Source organism: Electrona antarctica (assembly GCF_951216825.1).
Source record: "Electrona antarctica genome assembly, chromosome: 9".
NCBI lineage: Eukaryota > Metazoa > Chordata > Actinopteri > Myctophiformes > Myctophidae > Electrona > Electrona antarctica.
The window spans coordinates 37,477,327-37,496,133 of record NC_136790.1 but is presented as its reverse complement, the minus strand read 5'-3'; positions in this window follow the sequence as shown (position 1 = coordinate 37,496,133).

Here is an 18,807-nt window from a genome sequence, read left to right as displayed (position 1 = left end):
GCGATGTGTTCACTGTGTTTACTGCATGGATGAAAACTGTATTTTTTTGTAATCCTACTAATAGGCATCATTCGTAAGTGCCTTGTGCCTCGACTTGTCTGCTATCTACTTGATTGATTGCCTAGTTTGATTGTGTTTTATTTTACGGAGCTGTTGCATAATTTTTCATATTGTTTTTCGGTTGTGTGTATGGCTGTCATGTGACATTGTATAGAAGCATTTGTTACAGAGCTTCTCTAGGGATGTTGAGCAAGCACTGCTTCTACGCAATGTTAGCCTGACACTGAGTCTGAATTTTCATTTCGTTCGCCAGAACATATTTTCTTAATGGGCGTGGCTAGCGATTCAGGGCTGGAGCCAGGCTAACGCAATGTAACATTGGAAGGAAATCGAGGACGACTCCAGGGGTTCTCAACGTTTTTGGCCGGGAACCCCCGGAAATGCTTTGGCAATGTCTCGGGACCCCCGCCCCGCCCCCTCCCGACCCCCAATATAACCCTTTTCATTTTGTATTGTGTATTATCTAGAATACATTTTCTGATAAAGATTATATGAGAGACAGAATATGCATGTGTGAGACTTTGCAACTGGCTGTTTTCCTACTGTCTGTATATCCTTTGTATGTCCTTTGTACAAAGTATTCTTGTACTTCTGTTTATGTGGACATAAATTAATATATGAAATAAAGTTTGGAGCTCAAGACCTGGTGTGTGAACTTCATCTCCTCTAGTCTCACGTAGCCAGATGAATCTCTTATAGCCTCACGCAGCCAGATGAATCTCCCATTACAAAACAAATTCCCCCAGCACGCAGTGATATTGTCTGGCTACGCGAGGTTAGTGTGTGTGTGTGTGTGTGTGTGTGTGTGTGTGTGTGTGTGTGTGACTTTGCAACTGGATGTTTTCCTACTGTCTATATCCTTTGTATGTCCTTTGTACAAAGCATTCTTGTACTTCTGTTTATGTGGATATAAATTAAATTAATATTGTGTGTGTGTGTGTGTGTGTGTGTGTCTGTGTGTGTCTGTGTGTGTGCAGGGTGGTGGGTGCGTGCGTGCGTGCGTGCTTGACTGTCTGACTGCACTAGCAGTGTGTACAGTATGTCCTGTACAAGGTATTGAACTTCTATTTATATGGACATAAATACATATTTCAAATGTACGCGTCTGCGTGCATGTGTGTGTACCTGTCCTGGTAGGCGGGGTTTATCCTGGGTATGGGCCGGGCGGTGCTGGGCCCCACCCCCAGCGTGCGGAGCGGCAGGTTGAGGTTGTGCAGGCTGAGGGGGAGGGGCTCCCACATCCTGTCAGTCTGGGTGCTGCAGTCCTGCAGGCCACGCCCCTTCTGGCTCTTGAACTGCATGGTGACTGGACGCTCGTAGGCGGCCAGGATGCGCATGGCGTCCTGTTGGCTCAGCTGAGACAGGTCCCGCCCACTGACCTGAGACCAGCAAAATGTAACCATTAGGCATGGGGTCATAGTCGTTATTATCGTTTATTGAGCGTCGCAGTCCCGCCCCCTTTCGTGAAGACGACAGGCCCAGGAAATAATTCCCCATTAATTTTCCCCATAGACATTTCAAAAAGTAGTGCGTGCGTGCGTGCGTGCGTGCGTGCGTGCGTGCGTGCGTGCGTGCGTGGGCGTGTGCGTGCATGCGTGCATGAATACGCATCCCTCAAAAGCCATAAGATAAACATAGAATAGAGTCCGGATCCCGTCAGTCAACTGGTCCTGATGCTCAACAGACACCCTCCTAACACTAGGGTTGTCCCGATCGGATCGGGTGATCGGAAATCGGCTCCGATCACATGATTTTCAAAAGATCGTAATCGGGGAGAAAAGATCAGATTTTGTCTAATGTAAATCTCAAAGAAAGATTTCTAAGCAGTGAGATTTTGTAAAGAAAAAAAAAAAAACTGTTGTGTTTATGCTAGTTGTTTTCCTTCTGGTCCCAGTCAGAGATCATCAAACAAAGACACCTAGCTATGATGAAAACACAGGAAATGCAACCCACGCTATATGCATGATGGCATAGGTGTCTGTAGTGAGATGAGAGTGATTGAGAGTTTTAACTTGACTTCAGTCCTATAAGCTGTAGAACTGTAGTCACTCTAACTGTCAAGTTCATGTCCTGTTCAACTCCAAAGAACTAGAGACAACTCAAGATTTCCAACTCAAATCAACTTTTTATTTTCCAACTTTGTTTCTTTTGAACTGTTGGCTCCATTTTGTTGATTGGTTGGTTCATTAATCATGTAGGTTGTAAACCTTTAGACAGAAAAACAAAAGGTTAACAACAATACCAAACAAATGATAATATTCATAGAAAGAAACAAAACACAAGGACAGTCATTCTAATAAAAGTATAGTCACATTTTACCTTTCAATAATTGAAAGGCAACACAACAGACTAGACTAGAGTGACATAGATTAGTATATTTGCTATTGTGATATGGCATAAGTGTTATATAAAAATATAAAGATCGGATCGGGAAAGATCGATATGTCTCAAAATCAAATGATCAGAATCGGATCGGGAGCAAAAAAACGTGATCGGGACATCCCTACCTAACAATATTAATAATGTGGACATTGATATGATTTCTTGACAAATTCAACCCAATCAAATTATCAGTCAACAAAAACAGAATACAAAACCCATTTATCAAAACAACAAAAACCCATAGTAAACTTGAATGTTCTCTGTCCATGGCAGAATATATATGGTGAATAATAAACAGAGAAAAATCATAGCAATGTGTACAGACACAGAGTGCACAGCCTGGACATAGAGGAAGGACAGCGAACCTGGCTGACTGGCTCTCACTGCAGTCAAGGAGTGGTGGAGAGCAGAAGAAAAGGGTGAGAAAGCTGAATGTTCAAGGTCAACAACAATGATCAACTCTCATTATAGAGGTAGTACTAGCCAGTAAATGGTTAACTGTTGTATGCAAGGACCACTGAAAATATCAGATGTACAAGCTTGCATGTGTCGTGGATGCAGTGGTGTAACGTAACTAAGTACATTTACTCAAGTACTGTACTTAAGTACAATTTTGAGGTCTTTGTACTTTACTTGAGTATTTCCAAATTCCAGTACTTTTACTTGTAATTTCCACTATATCAGAGGCAAATATTGTACTTTTACTCCACTACATTTATTTGAAAACTTTAGTTACTAGTTACTTTGTAGATTTTGATTATTATGACCAAACCACTTCAGCCCTATTTACATTTCGACCAAAATGCGTCGCATGGCGATGCATTGTGATCTTGTAAATGTAGATCACCTATTTTCAAAAGATGTTTATACATTTGAAAACTTGAAATGACACATTCTGCATAATGAGTACTTTTAGTACTTTAAGTACATTTTGATGCCAATACTTTTGTACTTTTACTCAAGTTTGAAATTCTTTATTGGGAATAATCCTTTGAGATTAATCATCTCGTTTTTAAGGGGGTGCATTTTGAATTCCGGACTTTTACTTGTAACAGAGTAGTTTTATATTGCAGTATTGATACTTTTACTTAAGTAAAAGCTTTGAGTACTTTTTCCACCACTGCGCGGATGCATAAATTAGGAAATACTGTACAACTGCAGTAACACAGCGTGACTGCATGTTTGCTGCAACTATAGGAGTCTTCCCTAGTCTACCTTCAATTCTGTTTTATTAACCACTTATACCCTCTATACTTAGTGAACTAATTATTAGCAAATCTATTTGCTAATCAGATCTATAAACTCACAACACTGTCATGCGTTCTCTATGTTTGCATTGTGACTTCGTAGATTTGCTATTTTCTGCACAGCACAATATTTTGAATAAAATCATGCCCAACTAGTTGATTTATTGATAATTTCACCTTTTGTGAGCAGGGTGAATTATTTGGTACACCAATTGAAAAATGTACCATCATTCCTCCAAATAATCAATAATGCCATTGAATAAAACAACACATTTTAGACTAGAATCTCAACAAGAATAAAGTATGCGAGTACCCTTATTGTTTATGTTTTTTTTTAGTTGTCCCATTTAAATGTAAACTATATGTACACAAAATACAGAAGAAAGTTGGTGATTCCCAAACATTTCTGGATCAGGGCCCACCTATCTGACAACGTGTTGGCGGCCCACCTATCTGACAACGTGTTGGCGGCCCACCTATCTGACAACGTGTTGGCGGCCCACCTATCTGACAACGTGTTGGCGGCCCACCTATCTGACAACGTGTTGGCGGCCCACCTATCTGACAACGTGTTGGCGGCCCACCTATCTGACAAAATGTTGGTGGCCCACCTATCTGACAACGTGTTGGATGCCCACCTATCTGACAACATGTTGGCGGCCCACCTATCTGACAACGTGTTGGCGGCCCACCTATCTGACAACGTGTTGGCGGCCCACCTATCTGACAACGTGTTGGCGGCCCACCTATCTGACAACGCCGTGTTGGCGGCCCACCTATCTGACAACGTGTTGGCGGCCCACCTATCTGACAACATGCTGGCGGCCCACCTATCTGACAACATGCTGGCGGCCCACCTATCTGACAACATGCTGGCGGCCCACCTATCTGACAACGTGTTGGCGGCCCACCTATCTGACCACGTGTTGGCGGCCCACCTATCTGACAACGTGTTGGCGGCCCACCTATCTGACAACCTGTTGGCGGCCCACCTATCTGACAACGTGTTGGCGGCCCACCTATCTGACAACGTGTTGGCGGCCCACCTATCTGACAACGTGTTGGCGGCCCACCTATCTGACAACGTGTTGGCGGCCCACCTATCTGACAACGTGTTGGCGGCCCACCTATCTGACAACGTGTTGGCGGCCCACCTATCTGACAACCTGTTGGCGGCCCACCTATCTGACAACGTGTTGGCGGCCCACCTATCTGACAACATGTTGGCGGCCCACCTATCTGACAACATGTTGGCGGCCCACCTATCTGACAATGTGTTGTCAGATTGTGCAAACCACAGATTGTGCAAACCACTCCAACAACCAGCTTTGTCTGTATGTTTGTGCACCTGTGTACGTGTCCGTGCACAGGTGAGCATGGTTACTATGGACACTGACATTACGTCAGACCACAGCTGATCAGGCTATATAAGACCTTGCACCACTCAGTGCACACGGGTGTGATTTTTTATACAGCAAAGAGCAATTAATATGTGATGTGCAGCTCTATTCTCGAGTCTCGACCAGTTGTATTGTCCACATCAATGAACAATTGATTTGCTGTCAAACACATTTTAATCTAGATTCAGAAATGTAAGCATCCATCGTTGTATCTGTTCAAAATATACCTCAAGGGGATTTATCAAAAGTGTGTGTGTGTGTGTGTGCGTGCGTGCGTGCGTGCGTGCGTGCGTGCGTGCGTGCGTGCGTGCGTGCGTGCGTGCGTGCGTGCGTGCGAGAGAGAGAGAGAGAGAGAGAGAGAGAGAGAGAGAGAATGTGCCCATTCTATGTTAATGGCGATAAAGTGGTAATATAACGTTGCGTTAATGTGTTATTAACTTTGACAGCCCTAATAATTAGTGCCATTGTACAATGATTATAAGATTGTACCTTTGTACAATTGATTATAGATCCTCCCTGAGGATCTAAGACAAGCACAATCAGTGTTCTCCTTCCAAACCCTTCTGAAAACACACCTTTATGTCACGTATTTCTCTTAGGACCTTTAATCAGCAGCTCTACTGCTGTAACATGTTTAGTCTGTTGATGCTGTTGTTTGTATTGCTTGGTTGTTGTTTTTAACAGATCTGTAAAGCACTTTGTTACTTTGTTTAGAAAAGCTCTATACGAATAAACTCATTATAATTGGTTTGCTGCATGCATTCATGCAGATATACTGTAGCAGCCGTTTCAGGTTATGACAGTGAGAACTTAACATGCATGTCGTGAACTTGTAGTTCGGCTATTTAAATAAAATACAAATAAAAACAATATTCAGGAGTCTGCGGCCGCTTAGCCTAACTGCCAATAGTGATGTTGTCAAAAAGTTAAATAATGGCCGACATATCGTACAAATCAGTCTGGTAGTACTTATATTCTCATGATTCTCATAGTCCGATTATCTGATTGATTGATTGACAGTGGTCAATGAAGAGTAAAGTTAATGGGATATTTCACTTTGAAACATGTGAAAGTGAAATAATCGGTTTAACACATGTTCCATTTATTTATACTGTAACTCTAAAATGCTTCCAGATGGATACTTATGGTGACATAAATATCTATGGTTAGAGATAAATAGATATTTACTACCAGTATCTATTATCGACAAATATGAAGTCACACACAGACTATGACAATATGACCTTTTGACCTTTAGTGACTCAGAAAGGTTAAACTCATACTCACCAGTTTTTACTTGAGATAAAGTACTTTCAAGAACTGATCAATTATCAGTTAATTACCAGCGGCTGCCGTATATCTCCAGAATTATGCTATATGACCTGTAACTATCTGTCTATCTGTATTTATGTGTGTGGAAACAACAACAGGATCTGTCAAGGTGACTCTGTAACTGTGGAAATGAATACCAGCACTCACGTTCTATCCTTTATAACTGTAATGATGCAATGATGTAATGATGTAAACAAACAGTACGTGGTGCACCCGGACCGTTTAGGTTAACGCACCCAGGTCCCCTTTATAAGTGACACAGACACACTCCCCTTTATAAGTGACACAGACACACTCCCCTTTATAAGTGACAGACACACTGCTGTTTATAAGTGACACAGACACACTCCCCTTTATAAGTGACACAGACACACTCCCCTTTATAAGTGACACAGACACACTCCCCTTTATACGTGACACAGACACACTGCTGTTTATAAGTGACACAGACACACTCCCCTTTATAAGTGACACAGACACACTCCCCTTTATAAGTGACACAGACACACTCCCCTTTATAAGTGACACAGACACACTCTCCTTTATAAGTGACACAGACACACTCCCCTTTATACGTGACACAGACACACTCCCCTTTATACGTGACACAGACACACTCCCCTTTATAAGTGACACAGACACACTCCCCTTTATAAGTGACACAGACACACTCCCCTTTATAAGTGACACAGACACACTGCTGTTTAGATTTAAGCTGAAGAAGGACTCTGGGCCAAAACGTCCATTCTGTTGTTGTTGTTGTTGTCTGCTGGGGGAAATCGAATAAAAACAAGAATCCTAAAGGATATAACGTGAGTGCTGGTATTCATTTCCAGTTCCACAGTCTGTATCTTCCAGAACTGTGCACCCATATTACGTGGAATTACTCAACTGAGTGCTTGCTCTTGCTTTCTTCTTCAAGACTGTAACTGTGAGAGTGTAGCCTTAGTCTACTACAAATGGAACCAAAGGACCCTTTTATAACAATAAACTCTGACTATACAAATGGACTGTTATGGGTCCATTTGGTTGTATTTGTACACTCTCAGGTAGCACATTCTCCAAACCATTATATGTCGCACCTCACGCACAGCTGTCGCTTGTAGTGTTGACATTGGCTTGGCAGGTATTAAAGAACATCTCTCATATGTGTCAAAATCGCGGGGGGGGCGCGGATCGGTGGGTCCAACGGGGGTCCCTGCGGAGGTCGGTGCAGGGGTCCACGGTAGTCTGCGTGGGGGTCCGCGGTTACAGTGACTCGACTGAGACTCAAATGTGTTACTGTTACCCATTAAATCAGCGGGTGTGCTCTGCTCTCATGCAGGTCTACGCATTGTTTTGCTGAAATTAGTTAGCCTAAAGAATTCGGAGGCATCATGGCGGCGGCGGCGCTCGCACGACCGTTTAGACGATGGAATTTAAAAGTGTCTGGTTGCGTAGAGACGAGGCAGCCAATCAGAACTACTCGTCAGACTAGCATGTCGAATTGTCGATCTGTCTTTTTAATATCAGTGCGTTGCTGTAGTGAAATGATCTGGTGCCATGCAATGCTACACTTTCTGAGCTTATAGATCAGCTTAGTTTTGTAAGTTTAGGTCCAGGGGATCCCTTCCCTTCCTAGAAATGTCGAGTCAAAATGTGACATTGTTTTGGGAGTATCCCTAATTTCGTATTTCATTTTGAAGCTTATGACTTTCACTCCATAGATTTCAAAGTACACTACTCAAGTAAATGTGCTTAGTTACTGTCCCCTATACGGCAGTGATTCCCAAGGTGGGGTCCGGGGACCCCAGGGGTCCTGATGGAGTTCCAGGGGGGTCCCAGCTAAATCATAGTTATAGGAACCAAATGGACCCTTATGGGTCTGTAACCCAGAGTCAGTCCATTTGGTTCCATTTACTCTCAGAGTTAAATTAACATTGATTTTATATAAATGGGGGTCTCAGAGATAGAAATGCCATTAAATGGAGGTCCGTAGCCTGTTGCATGTCAAACTGGGGGTCCTTGAAATGAAAATGGCTGAAAATCACGCTAGAGCTGTAAAGATCTTCTCTTATGGGGGTCCTTGGCATATAATTTCAAATGGGGGTCCGCGGGCTAATGAGTGTCAATTTGGGGGTCGTTGACATGAAAAGGTTTGGGAACCACTTCCCTACGGAATTTCACGCAGTGACACGCTGTGAGCTTGGAAATCAGCTACAGTTGGGTGCCACCGATATTGTCCCTTATCATTTGACTCATTTAGGCCTGACCTCAAAATTTAAAAAAAATCCTTCTAAATCCTCCAGTTTTCTGAAATAAATATTTTCACGATTTAAAAAAAATAGCAGATCTACAAGCTCGTAGCGCGCCACTCGGTGGCGCGCTATGAGCTTGTAGATCTGCTATTTTTCAATAGCTAAATTATAACATAATGTTTAAAACACCAAAAGGGGTTTTGCGCAGATCACGCAAACCTCAGCAAAAAGAAAAGGACAATATCGATGGCCTCCAACTGTATGTTGAGAGGCTAAAATGCTACAATCTAAAATGACAGGTGCTTTCCCGGTTGTATTAAAGGAGAGGGCTTTGTTGTGGCAGTCTGATGGAAATAAAGTGGTGAAAAAACAACAACTTTTGTTTTAGCATGACAGGGAAGCCTCTCAGAGGACACACCCACACGCAACTGTGGGTCCCCGTCACGTGCAAATGTATGGTTATGAACGCACACGCTTGCACGCACGCATACGCAAGCACGCACACATGCACACACACACACACACACACACACACACACACACACACACACACACACACACACACACACACACACACACACAGAAAACCTATAATTGCAGCTCATAGATTCACAACTACATTCACAACTACACTGACACGATGGATGAATGCATAAAGGTGCGTGCAAAAATGTATATATACAGTATATATATATATATATGTGTGTGTGTGTGTGTGTGTGTGTGTGTGTGTGTGTGTGTGTGTGTGTGTGTGTGTGTGTGTGTGTGTGTGTGTGTGTGTGTGTGTGTGTGAGAGAGAGTGTGAGAGAGAGAGAGAGAGAGAGAGAGAGAGAGAGAGAGAGAGAGAGAGACAGAGAGAGAGAGAGAGAGAGAGAGAGAGAGAGAGAGACAGAGAGAGAGAGAGAGAGAGAGACAGACAGACAGACAGATAAAGAGAGAGACAGAGATTTGTAAGGAACAGATGTGTGGAAGTGCTGGTGGTGAGGGTGGCTGGGTTATGGTGAGAGAGCAGAGTTAGCCCAGAACACAAACAATCATGACAGAAAACGAAACAACAACATACGTACGCAGAAGGAAGAGAATAAGCAAATGGAAACGTGGAAAACAAGGACAGTTGATTGAATGATAGAGGACTGGAGTTCCCTTCCTTCCCCTGCACTGAGCCATCACTGCATGTAACCATCACACACACACGCGCGCGCGCAGCCACGCACATACAAACACACACGTGGGCGCACGCACGTACACACAGAGAGATTCCAAGTGTACAGTACTCACAATCGAATTGCCTACAGTGAGCATGTTACCCTTCAAGAATGCATGCAGGCTGCATATTATGCAACACATATTATATTATTATCATATAAACACAGTTGCCACTGATGAATTCAGCATTACACACAATTCAGAGGCGAGACGCACGCACGCACGCACGCACGCACGCACGCACGCACGCACGCACGCACGCACGCACGCACGCACGCACGCACGCACACACACACACACACACACACACACACACACACACACACACACACACACCTACACACCTACAAGTATAGTACAGTAGTCTTGCATCCAGTGTCACACACACACACACACGCCTACCAGTATAGTACAGTAGCCTTGCGTCCATGCAGTAACACACACACACACACTCACCCCCATCATCCCATCTCCAATCCACGGCCCTGATAGCCGACATCCCATCGTCACGGCAACAGATGGAGGCTGCCTCCTCCTCCTCCTCTGGCTGCCTTCTCCTTTCCTCCGATGAAGAAGAAGATGAGAAGGAAGGAAGGACGCGATGGAGGAGAGGAGGACATACAGTAAATGAACACCTCCCTGTGTGTGTGTGTGTGTGTGTGTGTGTGTGTGTGTGTGTGTGTGTGTGTGTGTGTGTGTGTGTGTGTGTGTGTGTGTGTGTGTGTGGTGCAGAGAGAAAGAGAATACAAGAGAACGATAGATATAGGAATAGAGAGAGAGATGGAGGCCAGTGTTCTGTTCTATCTCTATTTCCCCCTTCTCTCTCTCCTCCGTTGGTCGCTGTCTCTGACACCCCTTTCCTCTCACTGACGTTTCCTCACGGATTCCCCCTCCTCTCCTGCAAACCCCCTCTCTCTTTCTCCCCACCTCTCTCTCCCTGACTCCCTCCCTCTCTCTCTCCTCTCTCCCTTATCTCTCTCTGCACCCTCTCTCTCTCTCTCCCTCTCCACCCTCCCTCTCTCTCTCTCCCTCTCCCCCCGTCTCTCTCTCTCTCCTTCCTCCTTCCCTTCACTTTCTCTCTGGTGCCATCGCTCCACCCCTCGTTTCTCACACAGCCAGCACAAATCTGCACGCTTGCATGCGCACGTATGCGCGCGCACACACACACACACACACACACACACGCGCGCGTGCGCGTAAATATATGTGAACACGCACTACTGCAAATATCCTGTGGCGTGAGTACACAGCAGCATGCAGCCACGTACACACACGCACACACACACGCACACACGCACACACACACATGCACGCACACACACACACAAACACACACACACACACACACACACACACACACACAGGGTTGTAATTGGTCAGCTGCTGGTGAGCTATCAGCCTATCACACGAGAGGGACGCCATGGTTTCTAGCAGCCAGTTATTTCTCTCTCTCTCTCCCTCTACCTCTAGGCCTACCTCTCTCTCTCTCTCCATTCTCTCTCTCTAGGATAGCCCTTTCTGGTGAAGAATGCAGCCAAAAGTCTGGTGGTATGAGCCAAATGAAATGTGCATCAACCTCGAGTTGTTTGTCTTTATAGACAAATTACAATTTTACAATGTATAGCAGACACTCTCAACTCAAACATAATATGCAGAGAAACAGGATCGCAGGTAGACCAAGAAGCATCTGTCTAAATAACTCTCCTAATTACAATTGTTAACACTGTGGTCGAGAAACACAAGCCCAAGTAACAGAGCAAATGACCAAGATTGTCGATGTTCAGATGCTCGTCATATCTAGGTCAGTCGCTATAGCATAGAGACACAGCATGGCAGCGGAGAGGACGCTATAGCATAGAGACACAGCATGGCAGCGGAGAGGACGCTATAGCATAGAGACACAGCATGGCAGCGGAGAGGACGCTATAGCATAGAGACACAGCACGGCAGCGGAGAGGACGCTATAGCATAGAGACACAGCATGGCAGCGGAGAGGACGCTATAGCATAGAGACACAGCATGGCAGCGGAGAGGACGCTATAGCATAGAGACACAGCACGGCAGCGGAGAGGACGCTATAGCATAGAGACACAGCATGGCAGCGGAGAGGACGCTATAGCATAGAGACACAGCACGGCAGCGGAGAGGACGCTATAGCATAGAGACACAGCACGGCAGCGGAGAGGACGCTATAGCATAGAGACACAGCATGGCAGCGGAGAGGACGCTATAGCATAGAGACACAGCACGGCAGCGGAGAGGACGCTATAGCATAGAGACACAGCACGGCAGCGGAGAGGACGCTATAGCATAGAGACACAGCACGGCAGCGGAGAGGACGCTATAGCATAGAGACACAGCATGGCAGCGGAGAGGACGCTATAGCATAGAGACACAGCACGGCAGCGGAGAGGACGCTATAGCATAGAGACACAGCACGGCAGTGGAGAGGACGCTATAGCATAGAGACACAGCATGGCAGCGGAGAGGACGCTATAGCATAGAGACACAGCATGGCAGCGGAGAGGACGCTATAGCATAGAGACACAGCACGGCAGCGGAGAGGACGCTATAGCATAGAGACACAGCATGGCAGCGGAGAGGACGCTATAGCATAGAGACACAGCATGGCAGCGGAGAGGACGCTATAGCATAGAGACACAGCACGGCAGCGGAGAGGACGCTATAGCATAGAGACACAGCACGGCAGCGGAGAGGACGCTATAGCATAGAGACACAGCACGGCAGCGGAGAGGACGCTATAGCATAGAGACACAGCATGGCAGCGGAGAGGACGCTATAGCATAGAGACACAGCACGGCAGCGGAGAGGACGCTATAGCATAGAGACACAGCACGGCAGCGGAGAGGACGCTATAGCATAGAGACACAGCATGGCAGCGGAGAGGACGCTATAGCATAGAGACACAGCATGGCAGTGGAGAGGACGCTATAGCATAGAGACACAGCATGGCAGCGGAGAGGACGCTATAGCATAGAGACACAGCATGGCAGCGGAGAGGACGCTATAGCATAGAGACACAGCATGGCAGCGGAGAGGACGGTATACACATCATTTGAAATGTTCATACTGTACTGTACATGTACGATTTCACATGGGCGAAAATACGACTACAGTTGGGTGCCACCGATATTGTCCCTTATCATTTTACCCATTTAGGCCTGACCTCAAAATTTTAAAAAATCCTTCTAAATCCTCAGTTTTCTGAAATAAATATTTTCACGATTTTTCAAAAATAGCAGACCTACAAGCTCGTAGCGCGCCACTCGGTGGCGCGCTATGAGCTTGTAGATCTGCTATTTTTCAATAGCTAAATTATAACAATGTTTAAAACACCAAAAGGGGTTCCCGCCCAAAATGGGTTAACTGTCCTTTTGCGCAGATCACGCAAACCTCAGCAAAAAGAAAAGGTCAATATCGATGGCCTCCAACTGTACATGCGATATACGATTACAAATACTGGTGTTTGGAGAAGGCAGTCAAAATGCCAGAGTGGCATTATTATTGTTGAAAGCTAGACAAGAATATGGCATCAGACTGAATGCACAAAACAGAGCTGCCTCTATAGACGAATTCAGAAACGGGTCTCATGGTCGCAGCTTACGTATTTCCTGTAGGCAGAGCTGACATAACTGTGGGGTAAACCTGCCTCTTAAAAAAAACCTCTTCTAAGGTGAATGGTAGAGTGACTGATGTACAGTCTGACTCAAACGTTACTCTTTTACCTGCTTTTACTAACACTAACATTACAAAGATGCCCAGAACATCGAGATGAACCTGTGTAGTTTATGGCTGCTCCAACAGTAGTGGCAACATTCCAATACAAAAAAACGTAATGTCAAAATATCCACCGCGGTGGCTGAGACCAGAGCCATTGAGTAATGGTTGAGACGAAGCAGTGAAAGGTCCTGAAAGATACATAACGTCAGTCTTACCCAATACCCAATCTTTCTGTTTTATGAACACAAGGCTGCCGTACTTTATACCTCATACTTTAAATGCTTAGTATGAGGTATGTATGTCGAGTCCGCCTACAGGAAATACGTAAGCTGCGACCATGAGACCCGTTTCTGAATTCGTCTATACTACGCCTGTACTTCACAGACACCATGATACTGACACCAGGATACTGACACCAGGATACTGACCATGATACTGACACCAGGATACTGACCATGATACTGACACCAGGATACTGACCATGATACTGACACCGCAGGATACTGACCATGATACTGACACCGCAGGATACTGACCATGATACTGACACCAGGATACTGACCATGATACTGACCATGATATTGCAGGATATTGACCCTGATACTGACACCAGGATACTGACCATGCTACTGACACCAGGGTACTGACACCAGGATACTGAACATGATACTGACACCAGGATACTGACCATGCTACTGACACCAGGGTACTGACACCAGGATACTGAACATGATACTGACACCAGGATACTAACCATGATACTGACACCAGTATCTCCCGTTAGTTCGACCATGCATTAAGGTTGGCGAACATGCGCTGCTCCCGTGCTTGCGGTTATGTTTAGGTTAGGGTTAGAGATAGGGTTACCAAGGTTAGTAATGGTCGAACTAACGAAAGCTGTTGTTCCCTGATGTTAGGGACACATGCATCAGTAAGCAGGAACCGGGGATGGCAATGAAGGACCGGAAAGTCTGGCGTGGCATTGTGAAATCCATGATCTAGAACCGCGGTCGAAAAATGATGATGAATGATGATGAATGATGAGGTCGAACCAATGCCATGCTACCATGATACTGACACCATGATACTGACACCATGATACTGACACCGTGATACTGACACCATGAAACTGACACCATGATACTGACACCATGATACTGACACCATGATACAGACACCATGATACTGACACCATGAAACTGACACCATGATACAGACACCATGATACTGACACCATGATACTCACCATGATACTGACACCATGATACTGACACCATGATACTGACCATGATACTGACACCATGATACTGACACCATGACACTGACACCATGATACTGACACCATGATACAGACACCATGATACTGACACCATGAAACTGACACCATGATACAGACACCATGATACTGACACCATGATACTGACCATGATACTGACACCATGATACTGACACCATGATACTGACACCATGATACTGACCATGATACTGACACCATGATACTGACACCATGATACTGACACCATGATACTGACACCATTGATTAAACCTTTCAATGGTGGAGCTGGAGTTAATGTGCAGTGGAAGATTGTTCCAGAGTGTGGGGGCAATAACTGGACCGTTGAAAACCTCCGCTTTCACTGCAACCTGTCTGGCAACGCATCCGACCTCATCGGTGCCTCATGACGGTGGTGGGCCGCCCACGAGCGGAGAAGATGTGTCCATGGTGCTTTTTTCGGGCCAAGACCTGCATGCAGCCAACCATTGTGGCCACCAGGTGCTGGATACATTCAACCTTAAAAAGTATAGCACACTATACACACTACTCACAAGTATAGCAATACACGCGCGCACGCACGCACGCACGCACGCACGCACGCACGCACGCACGCACGCACACACACGCACACACACATCATTATACAAAGAAGCCCAGTGTAGAAGTATAGCAGTGGCAGGATAGAACGGTAACCAGGGCAACAGACCAGTCAAAGATGGGTCAGAAGACATTAATCACATGTCCCACACACACTCACACACACACACACACACACACACACACACGCAACGCGCACACACACACGCACTCGCGCACTCGCGCGCACACACACCACACACGCACGCATGTACGCATGTACGCACGCACGCACGCACGCGCACACACACACACACACACACACACACACACACACACACACACACACACACACACACACACACACACACACACACACACACACACACATATATTTGGATGGCTGAATATTTTGTGTGTGTATGTGTATTTTTTGGGAGAAAATTGTGGAAATGTGTCATAAATTAGTTATGCATCTGAGCATCGACAATCTTGGTCGGACGGACGGACGGACGGACAGACAGACAGACAGACAGACATGTACAGTATAGTAGAGCACATAGAAGCATACAGCAGTGTCTGTGGGAGGGTTTATGGTTTTAGGGAGATGTCACTTCTCATCAGCTCCAACCACAGATAAATGCTTCCAGGGGTGTGTGTGTGTGTGTGTGAGTGTGTGTGTGTGTGTGTGTGTGTGTGTGTGTGTGTGTGTGTGTGTGTGTGTGTGTGTGTGTGTGTGTGTGTGTGTGTGTGTGCGCGTGCGCTCGTATGCGCGTGCGTGTGCGTGTGTGTGCGTGTGCCTGCGTGAGTGCGTGCGTGTGCAGTGATACCAGCATGTGGGTGTGTTTCAGTGCTTATTCTTGCATGTATGTGTCGAGTGCATTTGCATGCTCTAGTGTAAAGTAACTAAGTACATTTACTCAAGTACTGTACATGAGTAAAAAGAGTAAAACATATTTTTACTCTAATTTCGATACTGTATACTTCAATTCCACTATATTTCGGAGGCAAATATTGTACTTTTTACTCCACTGTCTACACTTATTTGACAGCTATACTTTATAGATTTAGATTGTTAATGCAAAACGTACATTAACTTTATATTTTTATATTCCTTCGGCAATTCGAAAATAGCTGTTGTACAAGCTTGAAAAGTGTCACAATGCGACACATTGTGAGCTTGTAGATCTGCTATTTTTGAAATGTATAGGGTAAATTAACATTTGGTACTTTGGTATAAAATTATCATGCCATTTACTTTTGTACTTTTACTCAAGTAACATTTTGAATGCAGGACTTTCACTTGTTCTACGTTGTGGTATAGCTTAAGTAAATGCAATTAAAGTATTTCTTCCACACCACTGTTTACATGATGCATGTGCGTGCGTGCGTGCGTGCGTGCGTGCGTGCGTGCGTGCGTGCGTGCGTGCGTGCGTGCGGTGTGTGCGTGCGTGTGTGCGTGCGTGCGGGTGCATGCGCACGTACAGGAAGATCCAGTGAGTTAAATGGACTCTGACATTAATTTGACACCTTTAGGGTTAAACCAAGGCTCTGGGTTTTACTGTGTGGATATCTTTGGGTGGAAACCTGTATGTAAAAAAATAACGTGTGTATTATTTAGTCACTTTTCATTGGTTCACTATATATTTATAAAATTCCACAGACTCACTTTAGTCACTTAACCCACTTTCACTTTAGACAACACATCACATGCTTCAAAATGAGCAGATCTACACAAGATGCAGCTGTGGATCTGAGATTATTAATTCACAACAGGTAAAAACATGTAAAGCATTCATTATATGCATTCATGTTATTTTCGTCTGGTCCTTTATGGGCTGCCATAAAGGTAAGGGAGGCATTTTGCCTTTTAGTTTATTGTGCTCAGAGAGCAGGCTGTCCGCTGTTGTGTCTTAAATGTGTAATTCACACATGTATTAATGTCACGCTTTAAGCTTGCCGCCAACAGGAGTAAATCAGAATCAAAATCCATCTTTATTGTCACATCACGAAAAACGTAGTTGTGCAGGCTCATCATTGCAGTTAAAAAAAAGGATAAAGAGAAGAGCATTTACATGCATAATATGACTAATCTGCATGATACAATTGTGGATGCATAATAAATAAATATGTCATGAATGTATGTGTATAAATAATAAATAGGAGTCCCTATTAAAGGTTTCATGACATTCATTTTCATTTATTTTTATTTTTCGTTTTTTTCTTAGGTTTTATGACCTTAATTACACCCAAACAACCTGAACTTTGAATATTCAGTGGATTGTCTGTGGTCTGGGATTTTCTCTGTGTCTGTGAAGCCTTTTGAGCTGCAATGAAAACAGTGACATCTGCTGGCCATTGTCATATATGGGATTTGCTGGCTCTTACATCACACTCCACAGGAAAATCAGAGCACTCGTTTGAGCCAGAAAACCCCAGGCCACAGAAAATCTACTGAATGTTAAAAGTTCTGTTTTTTTGGGTGCAATTGAGCTCAGAAAACCTAAGTCACAGTCCCTTTAAAACATAAATCAGTTCAGTCTGTGCAGTGTCATCAGCTCTTGTTCAGCAGTCTAATTGATGACAAGTAAAAACTGTTCAAGCGTCTGGTGGTTCTGCTCCCCATGCTCCGGTAACGCTTGCCTGGCTGTGGGTGCGGCCGTGGATTGAACAGGCTGTGGCTGGCGTGGTGAATGTCCCTGATGCGTGATTTGGAATGCCACCGCAGCTCCAGGAATGAAGTCCTTAAACTACAAACCTAACCTCAGTAAAACTATGCCTGCCCGGGAGCCAATCAGACACACGGTAAGCCTGGATCCTGGAACGGCGGTGGGATCCTGGAGCTTTGGTGGGATTCCAAATCACGCGTCCCTGATGATCCTTTCAGCCTCGAGATGTGTATCCCAAGGAACTTGAAGTCGCAGACCTGTTCCACTGCAACGCTGTTGATGTGGATAGGTGCATGCTATATCTCTCCTGCTTCCTAAAGTCCACAATCAGCTCTTTGGTTTTACTGACGTTGAAAGCGAGGTTGTTTTCCTGACACCACTGTGTTAGTGTGCGGACCTCAGCTCTGTAGGCCGCTGTCGTTTTCGATGAGGCCCATCACTGTAGTATCGTCATCTTAATGATGACGTTAGAGCTGTGTGTGGCCGTACAATCATGTGTGTACATGGAATAGAGGACAGGGCTCAGCACACAGCCCTGGGGGGCTCCTGTGTTGAGGGTCAGGGTTCTGATGTGATGTTTCACATTCATTCTCACCACCTGACGGCGATCCGATAGAAAATCCAGCTGCACATGGCCGGGTTCAGGCCTATATAGGTCCCTGAGCTTTGCATCTAGTCTGG